Source organism: Pseudopodoces humilis, chromosome 17 (assembly GCF_049639895.1).
Source record: "Pseudopodoces humilis isolate 2021_Gansu_Grassland_sample_001 chromosome 17, ASM4963989v1, whole genome shotgun sequence".
Taxonomy (NCBI): domain Eukaryota; kingdom Metazoa; phylum Chordata; class Aves; order Passeriformes; family Paridae; genus Pseudopodoces; species Pseudopodoces humilis.
The window spans coordinates 7,569,419-7,587,738 of record NC_142216.1 but is presented as its reverse complement, the minus strand read 5'-3'; the positions used below and the strand labels follow the sequence as shown (position 1 = coordinate 7,587,738).

The following is an 18,320-nucleotide window of genomic DNA, read 5'->3' as shown; positions in this document are numbered from 1 at the left end:
CCTGAGAATGAGGCAGGGAGAATTTAGGGTGTGAGGGAGAGAAAAGGGGATGCCACCTAGAGCTTGCTTGGGATGGACTTTGGAGATGCCCTGTGGCAGAAGTGTCAGTGTGATTGAGGAGACAGAAGCAGGAGCAGAAGTCAGTTGGGGGAGGATGGAAAAGTTAAGGGAGATGGAGGAAACAGAGAATGTGGGAGCTGATGAAGAGACCAAATAGCAAGGAAAAGAGAAATGAGGAAGAGTGAGAAGGCAGACACCTGAACTATATTTGGAGCCTGAAGTTAGTCAGTCCTAGATCTATACTTAGGTACTAAATAAATGTTTCAAAGAAATCCTGAGCACTCATCGCCTTCACTAGAGCTGCTCAGTCCTCAGCACTTCTGAAAAGGAGGCCAGGCAGACTCTGAGCACACAGCTCAGATTCAAATCCCTGCATTTCAGTTATCTGGGTTTTTCAGGTTGCGTTCTAGGTTTCATCTTGATTTTGTGGTTTACACCCAGCTTTGAATGCTCCTCCTGTTGAGCAAAGTTGTTTTGTTTTTGAATTGCTGCAGAGGGATGAGAGATTTTGCCTTGAGAGCTTTAAAGCATCTCCAGCTGCCTCTGAAATCCCCCCTGGAAGCTTGTTCCTCTCTCAGCTAGAGGCAGCATTATAGGACATGGATGGGAAAAGAACAGTGTGTGCTCCCTTCCAGGTCTGCAAATGCATCTTCCAGAGCCAGGGACCTCTCTGTGACCTGACTGTTTGTTTCCATGTTTGATTTTACCTCATAAAAGGGAAGATAGGAAAAAGATAAGAGAAGAGCACCAGAGCCAAGCAAGATCTGCACCTTGTGCCCTGCTGAGCCAGCACTGACCTCCCACAGCAGAAGGCTCAGGGCCATGGTGACAGCGCTGCTGGGGCTCAGGCACACAGACACACCTTGGGTTTTAATATAATCCTCTGTCCTTTCCTGTGTTCTGTTCCCTCTGCTTTTCTGCTTCTTTACTATCCCATACAGGTGTATCAGTAGCTGTGCTGTGACCCAGACAGCTCAGCCCCAGCTCCAGGTACGGCTTGTTGTGCTCAATCCTGCAAAAACCCTTCCCTGCCTGGTACAACCCATCTGCTCCCCCAGCTCAGAGCCACCCTGGGCCACCAAGGAGAAGGGAATCATTCCTGTGAGCCAGGCAGGGTGTGAAGCCCTGGGAGAGGCTGGGAGCTGAGTCCCAGCTCTGTGGGAGATCAGGCTTTACAAGCAGAACTTGGGTGACTTCATCCTTCAGAGGAGGGACTGCTCCCTGGAGCTAGCAGTTCAATCACTTATCTCCTTCTGGGAGGCTCACACGGGCTGCCTCTGGGGTTTGCAACCAACAAAAAGGAACCAAAATGTCAAACCTGACCAATTCCTACCTTGACTGGAAAATAAACTAGATGCTGGATTTTAGTTTAAAGAGCAGAATATGTAAATGCCATCCCAGGCAGGATGGAAGCTGAAGCATCTAGTTCTAATGAATGTGCAGATGTGCCTGTTAATAAAGCTCTGAGAGCAAGTAATTGCTGCTTTTTGTACTACATAGCTCAGACTCTGTGTAGTAAATGGGAAGGATTGCCAAATCCCATTTGTTACTTCTAACACGCTCTATGTTATGGCTTGTTTCTATAGCAATAATCCCAAGAAGGATTTCATGTCCACACAGATCAAGAAATAAATCTCTTGGACATACAGCTGTCTAGATGAGGAAAATAAAAAGTTAAAACAGCTGTGAACTTACAGGACATCCTGGCTGCAGCATAAAACAGCAATGATTTATTCAGTGCAATCTCTCACTGTCAAAGCCATTTTTATTATCAAATAGAAACCATCTAAACAGGATATTGCCTGAACTTTTGCATCTTATTAAATGAGAAATCTTGTTGAAATACATGGTAATGCTTTTTAAGAAAAAGTTACATTTTAAAAAAAGGAAATAAAACAGCTGTACAACTGTCACTGAGACATTTATCCTGGGTATTGTCAAAAAATTAAATTTTACTTTTTTATTATGAAGTTCCTGGTCTAACCTCAAGTTTTCAGGCAAAACCTATGTCATATCTGAGCTGGTGTACGATTGCCAACTTACTTGCCACCAAAGAAGATGTGAAGTTTTTAATAGATGCCTTTTGCTCCTTTTTGCATTACATTCTCAGCAGGATGAGGCCAGCTGTAAAAAGGATAAAAGCGTCCTTCTTTACTAAGCTCAAAAATAACTAACATTAGCATTTGGCAGACATGAATTCAGGACAGGGACTTCTCTGCTCACACTGCCTAATTTCTTTTTCTGTTCATACATTTCAGGAGTTCTCTTTTCAAGAGTACTAAACAGAAACAAGGTATTTCTTTGAAAGAGCTCAAATATACAGACAAGGTTCTGCTGTCAATCACATGCAGAATACAGAAACAAGGGAAAGCACTGAGAGGAAAACAAACAAGCAAACAACCAAGGAGATTTGTCTCATTGAACTCTTTGGATGATGGAAAAGGCAGCACAGACAGAGGCAGACCCCTCCCTGAAGAGCAGTGACAGGACGAGAGGCAGCACTCCCAGGCTGCAGCAGAGAAATTCCAGCTGAACAGAAAATCATCCCCTGAGCACTGTGTGAAATTGGAAGAGGGACCTGGAAAGGCTGTTCAATTTCCATCCTGTGAGGTTTTCAAAACTCAACTAGACAAGACTCTGAGCAAACTTCAAGCCCTGATTCAAGTGGGAGCTTGGACTACAGAGTGCAAGCAGTCGCTTTTGATTAGCCTCTCTGTAATTCTAACACACGTTTCCATTCAAATATTGCCCTATTTCTGAGCTTTTTAATATAAACCCTGGTAAGAAAAAATTGAGTCCAGATTATTAGATATTTGTAAAGAAGTACATCTTGGCATAAAAAGTTTTTTTCCATTTTTCCTGGAAACAACAGCTCTAATACGGTAAAGAATACTCAACCTCACTTGAAAACCTCTTGGATTTAACCTGAAGCCAATGAGATTCAAACATGTGAACATTCAGCAGGTGCTTCCATGAACTTTCATCCAATTCAACACACAATGTTTTGCTGTTCCTCTCATTTCAGAAGCAAATCTGATGCCAATTTCAGTTGATAAATGGTGCTCTGGAGGAAGTCAGATGGTGAGATATTAGTGAAGGGCAAACTTCCACCCCCAACAAAAAAATGACTGATGATACAGGTGGCTGCACATACACAGCATTTAAACTACCTCTGTGCTCTGAAGGGGCGAGACCAGGAGACAGGAAAATGTTTCTGCACTGGCTAAAAAAACCAAAGAGAAAATCCAGGGGCAGACTGTTTCTGGGACTGGTCTGTGTTACACAGAACCTCCCATGTGGCAGAAGGCAGGGCATGTGCCTCCTTCCTTGCCTACAGAAAAACAAGGTGATAAATTAAGAACAAAGGCAGACTGGACTCAGCATTACTTGGAAAAAGGAACACCAAATGCTGCAGGGCTGGGCTGGTAATATTTTGTGCTAATTTTACCAAAATTTTATGTCCACCAGCTGTGGCCAGAGCAATCAGCACCACCATTTTAAAAATAATGGCAACATACACCTTTTTATCTTTCCACACTGGCCAGCACTGCCTGGTATTTCAACACATGAAAAGAGACACAGACACTTCTCACTACAAATGACACTGCTGACACAAAATATTTCTGGACTTGATTCTCTGAGCTGAAGCATGGAACCAAAGGATCACCAGTGCTTGGGAGAAAAGTTACCCACAAACTGCACAGCTATCTACATCTGCAAGTGCTTTGAAATCTCTGGAAAACCAGTGCCCAGACCTGGAAGACCGAGGAGGCGTAAAGGAGCCCTAAGAATGCACGTGGGCCCAGTGATCTGCAGCAAGAGAGGTTCAAGGTGCCAGAGAACAGCTGCAGGCTGCCAGCTCTGCCCTCCTGCAGCACAGCCAGGAGGGGAAATACCCACCAGCATCCTCCTGCTCCAGCACTTGCTGTCACAAGTGTCCCCATGGCAGGCACAGATCACGCTTATGTGGACACAAAATGTTCAGAAAACATTTAATGTGGTTTTCAGCGCCTTTGATGTGATAAGTGTTTTATCCTTTATCACAAACCTAATCACACTGTTTACTTTTGATCTTCATTTCATCTCTGCCTTCCATCTGCTCTGCCTCTCTCAAGGGGAAACAAGAGCTGGTACCATGTGACGAAAGGAACGGGGCTGCCGACTTATCTTCCCACCCACTTAAATTTCAGATTAACCAAATAAATAAAAGCCTTCCCACTTCAGGGATGAAAGGCACAAGCTTCTGACAATCTCCCAGCAGAATTACAGGAGCTAGAGAGGGTGGTATGGGAAGGTGTGGAGGCTGGGACATCCATCTGTGCCACGAGGGAGGCTCCAGTGTCACTCAAGTCAACATCCAAGGAATATGGATAGGACCAACCAAGACCCAAGTCAAGCATTAATTTGGCAAGGTGCAGACTTTAACAAACATACCTAATCCAGAGTGAGCTGGCAATCAAGATAGGAGTCATCTGGCATCCCATCTCAATCCTGAAAAAGCCTTTTCTGATCAAACAATCACCAAAACCATAGCTAAAGGAAGATGGCTCACAATAAAACATTTTGGAAAAACATCTTGACTAGTTTTAGTAACCAGGTCTATTAGTGTATGTATATATATATATATAATAATCAGCCATCAGGGAGCAAACCCTGTCAGAATAGCACAAGACAAACTGAGGTCTTCTCAGCCTCAGTACCTGCCCTCTGCTGTCACACAAGCCCTAAATACCACTGAGCTCATCAGAAACTTCAGTAGCAGATGCTCATTTCTCTTTACATTACTTTCAGTAATTTTCCAGCTATTCATCTTTTCTGACAAAAAAAAAAAAAAAAAAAAGAAATCATCAGATAATCATAACAAGTTAACATTCAGATTTTTCTCTGCTTATTTTGTAGGGAGGGAAGCAGAGGAAAGAGGAGAAAATAATTCTGGTGTTTCAGAATACAAAAGGAAAACCACTGCAAAGTAATTGCTTCCAGTTGCCAAGGCCATGGTTATAAACGTATTTTCAGCAAGAGTACCTGGCATTAACAAACTCAATGTATTTGATGATGATGAAATTAGGAAACTGGTAGCAGATGTAACTTTCTTATCACCTTTTAACCAGGCCCTAAAACATTCCATTTACAGCCCATGAAGTTGTGAGATTGCTGAAAACTGAACCTGTCAATCTCAGTACTGCTGGAAATGGTTAAACGAGCAATATAATGAAGTCTCTACAGGAGTTAGAAACACAAAGGAAGCACAAGGGATAAGAACAGTGGGGAAAAAACATTTAACTGCAATATTCTCCAGTCTCAATAATGATGATTATAACTTAATGCAGGTTCCCTCCCCTTTTGTACCCAACTCCTTGAAGCAGCTGAGGACTTCACTGAGATTCCCATGAATGATGCTGCAAGAGCAGCAAGCGAATTCATGGCTTTCTATATCTAATCAGAATTAGATGACAATTCTGTTTCCTTTGATCCCACCTGGTTCTCACCTCTTACTCATCCACCCACACGTATCACTTCCCTAAAGAGTTCACCTGGTGAAGCCTTCTCAGAGAGAAGGGGAAGGAAAACTCCTCACAAATCTAAACCAGCAATCACAGAAAGCAACCTTGGGTAAAGGAAGGGGAGCTGAGTAGCAGAGAGGACAGGACAAGACAGCTTTATGATGTGCTGTGGTACACAACACCCCAGAGCAGGGGATGTGGGTCAGGAGCCTCAGGGTGCCTGGAAGACTTTTCTTCTTCTTCTTCTGCAAAACTGATCTCCACAGAATTTACAGGGCTCTACAACTCCACAGATTTACTCCAGGCTAGAACAAGATCTTTTGTAATTCTCCAAGAAAGGCACATAGGTGCATTCAAAGCTGCAGCAGAGCCAGTGTACGTCTGCCTGCTGAATTCATTCCACCACAGTAAAATGATCCTAGATGTAAAATGATCTTGTACTAGAGGTTTATGAGAAATATCTTGCGGTCAGAAAAACAACCATGCTGACCAATTACCTCGAAATCTGACGGACATGCCTCAGAAAGAGGCTCAATTTATAGGTAAAGAGGCATTAAATCAATTACCAGCACGGTGCAAGCAAGAACAAGGTCACCTTGCTGAAGGAATATTTCTGTTTATGCTCATGTCAGAGTATTTTGCTCAATAGAGAAAAATGAAAACCTGATTATCATGAATTTGGTAGACTGGTCTGAAGCAGAATGTAAATCAGAAAAGGGAAGATTTATGGCCAATTAAATTGAACTCCAATCAAAATCCCATTCAGGCAACAGTTCCCTGGGGGCTTCAATTTGTTAGTGCCACATTTTTTTAACAACTTTCTTTTTCACGTAACATCAGCAATAACAAAAGCCTTTCAATAACAAGCAGAGCCACAAACAGTTTATTTATTTTAAAATGCCATCATTGCCTGGAATCAGAAGGCATTGAAAGGATGAGCTGTAAGCGCTTAAGAACAACCCCCCACAGCACTGCAATGGGTGTAAAGCTTTTTTTCTTAGTCTCAGAGCAATTTCTCTTTTCATTAATCTGGTTCAAGTCTGAAGTATTCCTCCTGAGTAGCGGGGAGTTGGTGCTGACCCTGCTGGGAGAGCAGCAGAGCCTCTGATGTCTCAGAGCCCTTCCCAGTGCTGGGTGTGCACGTGGCAGACACGGCCGGTGGCAAATCTGTGCCTCATCATTAGCAGATTTTTAGAATTATTAGAAGGAGAACGGCTATCAACATATTCCAGATGCCCTTGACAATATTCAAATGAATGCCAAAGGCAGCAGTCTGGATTTCTCTCTTTAGGCTAGGAAATCTATTTTCTGCTCTAATGTGACTCTCTCTCCCCTTACACCTCCCCTTCCTTCTCAGTTCCTGGTATCCTGGTAAAACCCTTAGACAATATAAAAACTATTCTAGTGCATAGAATTTTTTTTAAAGTGAAAGTTATCCTTTTTTTATCTGCTTAGAAATTATCCATTATCCTTTTTCTCCCTCTTTTAAGGAAAGAAGGTGGCTAAATAGAACATAAATGGGAAAAGGAAAACGAGAGTCCTTAGGGTGGGAATGAATTACTGTACCTTTTGTTAAACACAAAATTGCAAACTTTGCCCTGAGTGAAGTCAGAGCTCAACCAGGCATGGATAGAGAGGGAAATACCAGAACAAAACCATGCAGGCAGCATTCCCAGAAACCACTGACATCAACAGGAGCCTTTTGGCTCAGTTCAGTCATCACTGATGGGCCACCACTGTGACTGCCTGGAAATCAGTCAATGCTTGGATTTTCTTGTTTCAGCAGTGGAAGTGGTGAGGAGAGAAAGTTATTTAAGGATAACTAACACTTGTCAACCTGCAGGGCTGTGTGATTTTGTTGGGCAGCCTGGGCTGTGGCATTATCGAACACCTAAAACCAAGAAAGCCGCTGTGGAAATTGTATTTAATACCCAAACACCCGAGCGTGACATCGCGACTGCCGTCAGACCTCAGCCGCCTCCTCCCAGGAACAGCTCCTTCCAGACCAGACCTGGAGGAATCTGAGAGGCTTAAAAGCAGCATGGCAGAGTCTGGCCCCCGCAACACCGACAGCTTTGCAGGAGCAAGGCTGCCTCTCCCCAGCTAAATGAATGCTGTCTCCACCGCATGCTGTCAGAATTACAATGGAAAGCCCGTAAATAAAACAAAAATGCAGATCTCAGTCCTCCTCTCATGACATCTTGGTGAGAACAAGCCCTGACAAGAATAAAAAAACCTCCCACACTAAGCAAAGCACTTCTGCTATTTATGCAGAAGGAAGAAGGAAAGCTGTATATCAAACAAATAATTATAAGAGCAGCTTTATCAGTCCCTGCTGATTACTCTCAGCTCGGTTTGATGATTCTGCCAGCGCTCCGCAGGTTGTTCAGAGAGGTGGATGTCACAACATTTTACTTGCAGTTCTTTCATTTATTAGCACCTACTGCTACCTGTCTCTTAGTCAAAAATCTTGGCATACATTTAGAAATTGGTCTCCTGGAATCTGTCAGGGAGGTTTAAAAACCTATAAATCATGTTTTTATACATACACGTACATCCTCAGACTCCACATGTGAATATGAATGCGTAATGATGTATTTTGGGTGTCACATATGTAAATGCAGTTATACAGAGACACACACATTCATGTAAGTGCACCCCTCCTCCTCAATATGTAAATACAGAAATTCAAGTAACCTCCTTAGCACTGCTCCAGTTTGAGTGGGACAACATTTCTGTTGACCTATTTTCTTCCCCAAATATGCTAAAATATTAAATGGAAGAGGGTCTCATTTTTATCTCAGGAAACATCAACACATTCTGAAGAGCAGCATAAGCTCTGACTGTCACCAGTGTCAGTTTATCACCACTGTATCATCATTACACTGTATTCCAGCAATGCTCAGTTACCAGATCAGGAGCAAAAATTTAAGAGACAATTGTGCCAATTGCCAGGGTCTGGAGGCACCCCTGGGATTTATGTCCAGCTGCAAGGCATCCTTTGTGTGCAGCATCTCTGAGCTCCGGTGTGCAGTGCCTGGCTGAGGGGACAGACAACCAGGCACCTGATTTATGGTGCTCACATCTCTGAGCCTCAACTCACCTCCAGGAGCTGTGCACAGGACTGTGGGCAGGAAAACTGAGAGGTCAGAGCAGAGCCTGTCAGTGATGGATCCAGCCATGCAGGCCCCCTAGCACAGTCCCCCCACTCAGCCCTGGGCAGGAGAGGCACTGAACACTCAGACAGACTCAGGAGTTCCCTCCCTGGCAGGGAGGATGGACGGAGCACAGGGGCTCCATCAGCACAGCCAGCACCAGGCTCCAGCCTACACACAGACTCAGGTTATTTCATCCCAGCAACCTCAGAGTGCTCCAGACTGATGAGCAGGCTCTCATCCTCTATGGGTGACATATGGACACGTCTCCCTAAAAGAAATGAGCTCGTGAGCTTCTGGATTTCCCCTTCTGGAGCACCATCTGTGCCTGCTCCCAGTCCCACCACCCGCTGCCGCAGTGTGACCCGAGGCAGCGCCGCATCTCTGGCTGTCCCCAAATTTAAACACGTTCATGCTGGAATATGCTCAAGCACATACAAGTTCAACCTTCATTTGGGCAGGCAAGGAGTCTTTGGCTGACAGATTTTCTCTGGCTGCATTAAGTATTAAAAATAAAAAAATAAAAAAAAATAAAAGAAAGAAGAGACTGCTAACATTTAAGATAACACTGCAAGTCTGTAGCTGGAAAATAAATCCCTCTGCTTCAGAAGGAGGAAATCTGAGCTTCAGCCCAAGCAGCAGTGCAGGTGAGGGTGCTGGGCCCAATGCTGGGGTTCCCAACACCCCAGGGAAGCACCATGCTCAGCCCTGATCACCCCTTCCCCAGGGGACACGAGCAAGGGAGAGTCACTGCTGAACTGACTAATTGCTCATTAGCCGAAATTAACTCTGCAACACAATTCTGTGATCACTGGTAGAAGTCTGTCATTAAAAAGGACTGCAGACATTAGTTGTTAGCTTCCAATCAAAGCAGCAGCAATGTGATGTCCTGGCTTTGGGATCAACAATCTGCTCTCAAAGAAACACAGGAATTGCCCATGGTCCATCCAGCTGGCCCACCTGCCTCTCACGCTGGCCACCACCAGCATCTCAGAAGGGCAAGAGCACTGCAGGGTGCAGAAATACAACACTGCCCACTACAGGAGCCTCTTTCTGCTCCTGAGTTAGGAGAATAGTTTGTACCCCAAAGCACAAGATTTAATATCCATCCAAAACCTGCTCTGGTTTGTGATTCTCAGTGCCCATGCAGAAATTATAACCCTCAGGAACCAGGACCAGAACCCTTCCTAGAGCTATGGTAGGGAGCTCAGTGAAATACAGTCCTGTCAGAGGAACTGATTATAAATATTAGGAGATGAGTTTTTTCTTGGCATCATTCCACTGATTTTTGTGGTATAAAACCCAGGGGTGAACATGGTCCAAGATATACACAAAATGAGCTAAATTCTGAACTGCACTTGCTGACCTCATAACTCTTCAGCAGTTGAAATGTGGACTACAAAGCCAATTTACATAAAGGACATGTCCAGTTAACAGTGGGAGACTGTACTGACTCGAGCTGTGTGAGCACACTACTGAGATATTTCCCACATAATCTACATTCATTCCATACTTTTTGGAAGTGCTCCTCAAAAGATGGTGTCAAGGGTGCAAATCCTATAGATCAAAAAGATATGTAACCCGTCAGAAGACGCAGAGCTTTAATTACTCATTATTTTGGTGCTCTGAGAAGCCCCAAAAAACACACATGGGTTTTCTTCCCCCCATCCTCCAAGACTGCAGGGCAGCAGCTTGCCTAAGGTTTGTCCCAGATGGGGGCACAGACACCCCTCTGGAGTGCTTGGGAAGGATATGCTGTACAGAGACAGTGAAAATCCCAATTTGTGTCTACAGATAGCACCCAACATATAAAAACTATATTCATCCCTTAATTTTGCATATTGTTTGAGCAATAGTGAGGTTTTAAAAACAGCAACTCTCACTGTTATGAAATTGTACTGTTTTAATAATATAACAAACTGGCTGATACAAAATTTGAATGTACACCAGAGTTGTTACCCTGTGGCTAAATGTCTCACCCTTTCTTAATCTTCTCAGGCATCAGACCTGCACAGACAGACACAGGACCTTAAATTCCACAGAGGAATTTCTGGTAAACTATGCATTTACAGATATGCAAACACAGAGTATTTGCAAAAGGACGAGTCTAATGTCACCTGTAAGCTCTCAAGCCTGTAGATTTATATATGCAATTGAAGAAAACCCTTGACTTTCTACCCCGCATGGGAAATTGGATGAATCACATGCTCAAATTAGGTCTGGCATCACTCATAGCTGGTGCCATATTCTTGCCATCATAATTCTGTTCTGTGGCCTCAAAAAGCTCTTGAAATCTGTGTGAATATTCCACAAGTATGCTTCTGCTCATGTGGGTAAGGGGAGTCACCTTTGCTCCCCAAATACAACTGAAGTCTCACATCAACATTTACAAGGCTAGAGATAACATTTTAAAGTCTCTGGTATTTGCAAATTTTCTAAGAGTGCTAATACCAAAACCAGAAAAGTGCAACTTGTCTTGAAATGTTTATTCAACTAAATAATTATTTCAGTTTGAATAATTCTAAAGAAGCTGAGCCAGCATCCTGCTGCAAACAAAGAATATTGACAATAATCCTGCTTTATGCTCAATTTAGGGCAGTAACTAGAAGATACACGCTGCCCTTCGTCAACAGGATATAATCCAAGTAGGAATATGTGATAGCACAGAGTGGCCTCAAGGACTGTTTTAAGAACACTTAGAATTTCAGTAATCATAGAGATTAGGGGGTCAAGCCAGGAGCATGTGCAAAAACCTGCATGGGTGGGTTCCCAACAAAACACACCCTCCATGGACCCAGTCTTTGGGAACAGGCTGTACTCACACAAACATTTACTGTTGCTTGAATTTGCAGGTGGATGGACAAGCACAAGTGAAGATTTCATTGCATCCCTTGCTATGATGTCCCCAGCTGCAGCTATGATGGACATGGGGTATGGGAACCTGATTAAGAAACAATCTGAACTCCATGAAGAGAAAACTGTGGAAGTGAAGAATGTTGTGAAGTGTGCAGTGTTGAGTGAAACCAAGAAGTTGGGCTGAATGTTGGTTTGTAAACAACACTAATTAGATCAGAAAATGTAAGAATGGCAGAGCCCCACACAAGCCTCCATTAAAGTTTCCAGCAGTACAGATGAGGAGCTGAAACACCACGTACAAGCAGCAAAGCCCTTGGCTCCTGGCTTCACTGCAATTCTACATTTAGATGTGTATGGTCATTCTGTTCTTTGGGAGGGCACTTTCAGATCCAGGATATTCTTCTTGAATTTCAAATTTTCAAATTCCCATTTCAGCAGTCCCTGCTGTCCTTTTAGATGGCACTGAAATTTCACAGACTGTACTTCCCTACAGGGAGAATCTATTTAGGAGGGAAGCAGGGAGGTAACCAGCTGGAAACCCATGATGGAGGAAAGACTACTTGTTACCTCCCCAAGGGAGACATAGGAGAGTAAAAGTTAATGGAAGGATAATCAGGAACTCTTCAGGGATATCAGTTTATATGCCAGGAGCATATATAACTGAGACTTGTTTGCATATCAAGAAACTACAGGAGAAGGTGTGACAGCCAAATGCAGCTTACGAAAATATGGCTATCTGTAAAGCTGATAGCTGCCTTGCATGTGAAAACCCAATCCTAACACTCAACTTGGCAAGTGAAGGCTAAATAACATCAATATGTCTGCTCTGGGCAGCCGCACAGTGAAATAGCTTCTTATGACATTTACAGTGTTTTCAGAAGACATGCCTGGGACTCAGAGAAACAGGCTGGTTTCTTAGGGATTTTAAGGATGCCAGCTTAAAATATCCACAAAATTGAAATACTCAAGCTTTAAAACAACATGGCAGAATCAGGTGCCTTTAAATAGTCAGTGAAAAAAAACCCCAATCCAGCAACTGGCTTGAAAACACCACACTGTGCTACATGAACAGGACAAGACATAATTCAGTTTTAGACAGAGCTCTGCATATTTAAGTTCTTCAAAGAGTTTTAGCAGATTAAACTCCAAAGAAGCTGCAGTGTCCAAAAGCAGAGGTGTATTGCTATTTATCTGCTCAGCAGTGTACACCTGCAGTCACATCACTTCACCTGGAGACCTCCATGTACCTCAGTGGGGCCAAGAGTGTCCTGGCATGGGAGCCCTTTTGGGAAACAGAAGGAATTCACCCACATCTGAATGGCCTCCATACTGTAACAAGCATTTTGTTCAAGAACTATCTTCTAAATAGAGGTATCTGTGAAGATCCTCCCCTTCACACCAACGCTCCCATTCACTTCAATCCCACACATTCAATAAAGCCCCCAGCTGGTCCCTGTAAATGCCACTGGCACTTTGGCCAGATCTGTGCCCTGACCTTCCTGCCAAGGCCAGCACAAAGCTCTCCTTCCCTTCCTGCTCTGGACTGGTTGGCAGTGGTGCTGCAGCCTATTAAACACGATGAAAAGGAAGGACCACGAAAAGCCTTTCACTGGACTAAGTGATCAAATGCAGGATTTTATTATTAGAATCTGTTTTGTCAAAAAGGAGGATATTGGCCAAGATTATCTCAGTCTGTTTTGTGATCGTTTCAGTGAAATCTTTCCCACTGGCCAAATCCGGAAATGTGTGGGAAATTAAGTGATTTAGCCTATTATACATCTTTTACCACGCTAATGACCAACATTCTTCTTGATTGTCCAGGGCATTTTTTAGTGTGTGCCTACCATTCATAAATATATAATTGCTTTCTTGTTTAAAATTTGTATTAACATAGTGAGCAGTTAGATGGCTACCACAATTACCTGGGGGCAAAAATAGTTCCATCTCACATATGGTACAATCCACCGTATGGTACAATTTCTCAGGACTGTAGTCCATGCTGCCAGCTGAGTGACTTCTCTGTGAGAACTCAATTTCAAAATTCCCAAATCCTCTGCTTTTAAAGCTTCTCATGTTACACCAGCTCTTCATTCTGCTTCACTGCCACACCACACACCATGAGAAGCCAGAGCCAAGAGGTTATTCTGGAGCTCAGTCCATCATTATCCAACACTCATTTCTACAAAAGCCTCCAGGAGCTTCCAAGTTCCAAATGATCCTTCCACAAAGAAAGAGTTTGGTCCAGCACCATGCCTCCATCCTCTGTAGAATCCTCACATTCTTTTTCTTCTCTCTCACATCTCCAGATCTTTGATAATTTTCACCTTCTCCTGTCAGTTCAACGACACTTTTGATTTGCAAGTGAGTTCAGGCAGGAATTTTACTGGATGAGTAGTTTCACTACCTGCATTTCAGTATCACATCAGTACTGGCTTTCTTCCAACCAGGAGACTTAGAAGACCCCTGGAAGAGGTCTTTGTATTCAGACCAAGCCTTCTGCTGAGCTGTGGGCACCATCTGTAAAGTGACTCTATGAAAATGACACCATCGTGTGGCCAACGTGCTCTTCCGACAGTAAATTTGTTTGGCATACGGAGTCAAAATCGAGCTTTTTCAAATTGTCAGCATCTTGAGCTCAGTCTTGCAGCTAAATACCACGCTGTGTTCCTTCTACTCCACGTCTCACACTTCAGCAACAATGCAATCTCAGCAATCAAACCTGAGCTGGCACTTTTTGTGATGACTCACAGAAATGATGAAAATAAGATTGCTGTCCCAGACTTGGGCTGGCTCAAAATGGCACCAAACGTATCACAGAGGTGTCTCCTAGTTCCCCACCCTTTGTTCAAAGAATTAAACATGCACACAGAGAAGAGACAGATATGGCAATGAAATGGCCGTTTTACCCTCATTTGTAACCAGTCTGACTCTTAACTAATGGGGCTTAATGTAGCTGTACATGATGGTTTTAGATGGGTGTCTTTACTCACACTGAGTTATGCACCTCATGAGGAGCAGCAACAAAACCACACGCTCACCAACCAAAGCACTGAGAAATAAGGCTGGAGTGAGACTCTGTAAGTTAAAGTGACATTTAGTAGCATAACAGCCACGTAACCTCCAGATTGAGGCTCTTAACCCACAGCAGACTTATTTCTAATGCTGCGTTTGTCACAGGTGACATGCAGTTACATGCTCCCCAGACACGATGACACACAATAGAGAAACCTTCAGTCTCTCTGAAGGCAGAAATGTTTGTCCTTGTCACCCAGTGAAAGATGGCAACTCCAGCCTGGTGTGTGCTGCAATCACAGCAGCACAGTGAACCTGGCAGGAGGAAAATTAAAGCAGCCAAGAGGCAATGCCTACCTTTTGAATAAATTTATCTCAGGGCATGCCTGCAGCCCTCCTCTGCGAGACACCATTGCTGTGCACCAGCAACATCACTGAAATAGTCAACAAATATCGACCTCTAAAACACCAGCCAGGCTGTTCTGCAGGAACCCTGGCATGTGACTCAGCGTGGGAATACATCTTCAAAAGCAAGAGTTTCAGGCACCATTCATTCTCTTAGAAAAAAACCAAAACAAAAACCCAGCTCCCAAACAAACAGTTCATTTCAAACCACTCTTCCTCCTCCTTTCTTTTAATTGCACCAGGAATGAGCTTTTCTGGAGTATTATTTTAAAAGTCTTTGAGAAGTTCTGCCAAGTCCTAGAAAAACACAATGTAATTTTAAAATTACAGTCTGACAAACTGCTGCTTTGAGAGAACAACCATCTTCTAAATGACTGAGCAGGAGCCCTCAATCGCTGCTTTACACGAGCTAGAGAAGGGACCACAGGAGCACTTAGCAGTCACTGCTCCAACTCCTTGCAGGCCATGGACTTCAACCAGATCTGAACACCACCACCTTGGTAATGAAAATCTCAAGGAATTGCTCTGCACCATCTTTGCTTGGCCTGAATTTGGTCACTGTGCTGAAAACATCAGGATGGTATCACAGCACATCTGTTTGTGTGTCTTGTTACAATGTCAGATTGATACCACACAGCTCCATCGAATAACAATTAAATCCATTTGTGTTATTTCAGTCTGAGCTGGACTGTGCACTAGAGAATACTACACAGAGACAGAGCACACTGGGTGCAGCAACAATCACCTGAATGAGCTCATGGTCCAGACAACAACCTGGACTGAAGCTGGAGGTGGGACACCAAAAGTAGTGACAGATGATCTCTGGCTCTCACCAGAGGTGGGAGAGTAATTTATTTTCCTTACTACAAATCCTCTGCAGCTTTCAGACTTGTCAGTAATAAAGCACTTCCCAGCAGGAGCAAAGTAGTCCAGGATACTCCTGCAACATAATTCTTCCTAATAAACTGGAGCAATGGGCAATGGCACCTTTGCTTACCAGCCCTGCTCTGGAATCCCACTCAGCACCTGTGGGACCACATTGTGGGGGAGGATTTGGGGAGCTGTCGAAAGGCAGAGGAGACCCAGAGCCTCCAGCCCTTTTCCCTGCACAGCCACACTACAGGTGCCACGATGGCACACCAGCACAGGATGACAAAGAGCAGAAGAGGCTGGCTGAAACCCAGACCCAAGCTGCAGAGATGTGATGCTACTCTGCAAAGAAAAGTGATTTGGAGAAAGTTTCAGTCACAATTCTGTCTTTTATCCCCAAGTGAGCCCATGCCCTGTAGTCATCCACCCTGGGTCCAAGCAGAGTGACAGTGTGTGATGTGCAGCCCCACTGCTCATAGCCTTGCTGGCAGGAGATGAAGAGCTCTGTGCTGCTGGACATGAACCCACGTCCTTCAGCTGACCCAGAGGCCATCAGACTTTGAACCTGTGTATCACCATGTCCCTGTGGCCATGGCCAGCACAAGCCACCCACAGAGCCAACACCAGCAGCACAGCCTGAGGCCACCTGCACCACAGCTGCCGTCTCCAAGGAAGCTGCAGGAGAGGGTAAAAGGAAAGGAAAATAGCACTTGTCTGGTGAACATTTGATTGTGGCACAAGACAATTTATAAAGCATGGAATTCACCCCTGAATTTGCCCCATGGGGGAAGGGCAAACTCACTTTTAAGCACTTAGAGATTTAAAGAAAATTCCACCAGCTGGACACACCGCATCCCACAGCAGGAGTGCACCCCTGTCTTCCAGCTTTAATGATCCACAGAGCTCTACTTGCTGCTGGCTGTAACCTAGAGTATTAACGGTACAAGATTTATGTTTAAAGCATATTAGTAACACTTTTAAATGGTGAAGGAGGTGTTTTAGCAAACACAATTCTGCAGAAGCCCTGTTTGGCAGAGTTATCAATAATCCTATTAATGACAAGGTGCAATTTACAGCAAACTGGCAGTGGAAAGGAGATACAGGACTTACATGAAACAAAAAGATAATGCAATATTATTCCATTGACTGTGCTTTCTCTTAATTGCCTTGTTATGTACGCTCAGGGCTCACAATCTATCATGGATGAAGTTGTTTGTTCATAAAGCAGCACACAAGAGGTTTTTAATCCAAGATCCCCCTAGCTGCATTTCAGGATTCATTTCAAAGTTGTCTTTAATTTTTCTATTTTGTGTAAGTTTATCCTAATATTAGCAAGCACTCCTCTGAAAAGAAATTGCTGTGCTCAGTTGTGCTGCTTGTACTGGATTATTTGACTGCTTACTAAGGCTTTACTCAGTAAGACTGCACAAAGAGACATAACTTGCAAAGCAGACTGCAGGGCTCACGTCACTCTTCCCAGGCCCCAGGTTTGCAGAAGGGCTGCTGCTCCTCAGGACTGAATCCAACTCATTTGTGCATTAGCACAGACCTTTTGCACAATTATGAAACAACTCTATCAAATTGAATGCATAATTCTAATGTAACAAGCAAATTTAACCTCTAAGAATATATCTATCCTATTAACACATTAAAAAAAAATACATTTGAAATTTTAAGGATTGCAGAAGGATGCATTTGAGGTTTTAAAATTATTCAACTTATTTGTTTTCTTCTCAGCATTATCTCATCTTCAGGTGTCTGTGTGGGAGAGCAGACAGATGGTTACTCAGCTGAGGAACTTGAGGCTGGTCTGTCTTTGTACAATGGTAACAACCAGCAGTCTGGAAAGAAGATGGGCTTCAGCCCAGGCTGAAGTCCAAATTCAGGAGAAGAGGCTGTGGAAACATCCTTTATGGGAACTGCTCAGCTTTTGTGTGGCTTTGCTTCAGCTTCAATTCCCAAGACTCTCACAGATGGATTTGGTCATTACACCATGAACAGCTAAAAAGCCCAAGGTGCACATTTTTATACCATATATAGTGGTAAGAATGTCAGCTATGCTGGGAATGAAGATGATGAATGCATTTGTTTTATTTCTAGTTTTAATCATTGGGTAAATTCCATTTACCACCTAGAATGTGAATGTGTTTTATTACAATAATATGATTCCGGCATGAAGCCAAGACAGAGCTTCCAAGCAAGGGGGAAGGGGCATTAAACTGTGCTGGCTGGTGTTGAAAGCACTTGACATTTCCCCATTTCATTTCCTAGGTGCCACATCATAAATAAGCTCAATAAACTGTTACTTACAGCCCTAGCCAGTTTGAAATTCTACCTGATAGATTTATTTCAAGTATACCCTGTCCTCCAAAGCTGCTGGGAAACAACAACTTGACACTGGCAGCCTGTTATTTCTAGATCCAACATGGTCCATACATCAGCAAAGCCATTTCCAGTG

At 43.6% G+C, this 18,320-nt stretch overlaps 1 protein-coding gene across 3 annotated transcripts in view; it reads right to left on the bottom strand.

Annotated features, from left to right (window-relative positions):
- RASGEF1C (RasGEF domain family member 1C) overlaps positions 1-18,320 on the bottom strand; it is a 64,653-nt gene that overhangs the window by 24,809 nt on the left and 21,524 nt on the right. Inside the window, exon 2 of one of the 3 annotated variants that reach the window (XM_088063557.1) lies at positions 2,104-2,184. The exons of the other annotated variants lie outside the window; for them this stretch is intronic. The gene's annotated coding sequence lies outside the window, so the exon portion shown is untranslated. The remainder of the gene's footprint in view (positions 1-2,103; positions 2,185-18,320) is intronic. 3 annotated transcript variants of the gene reach the window in all.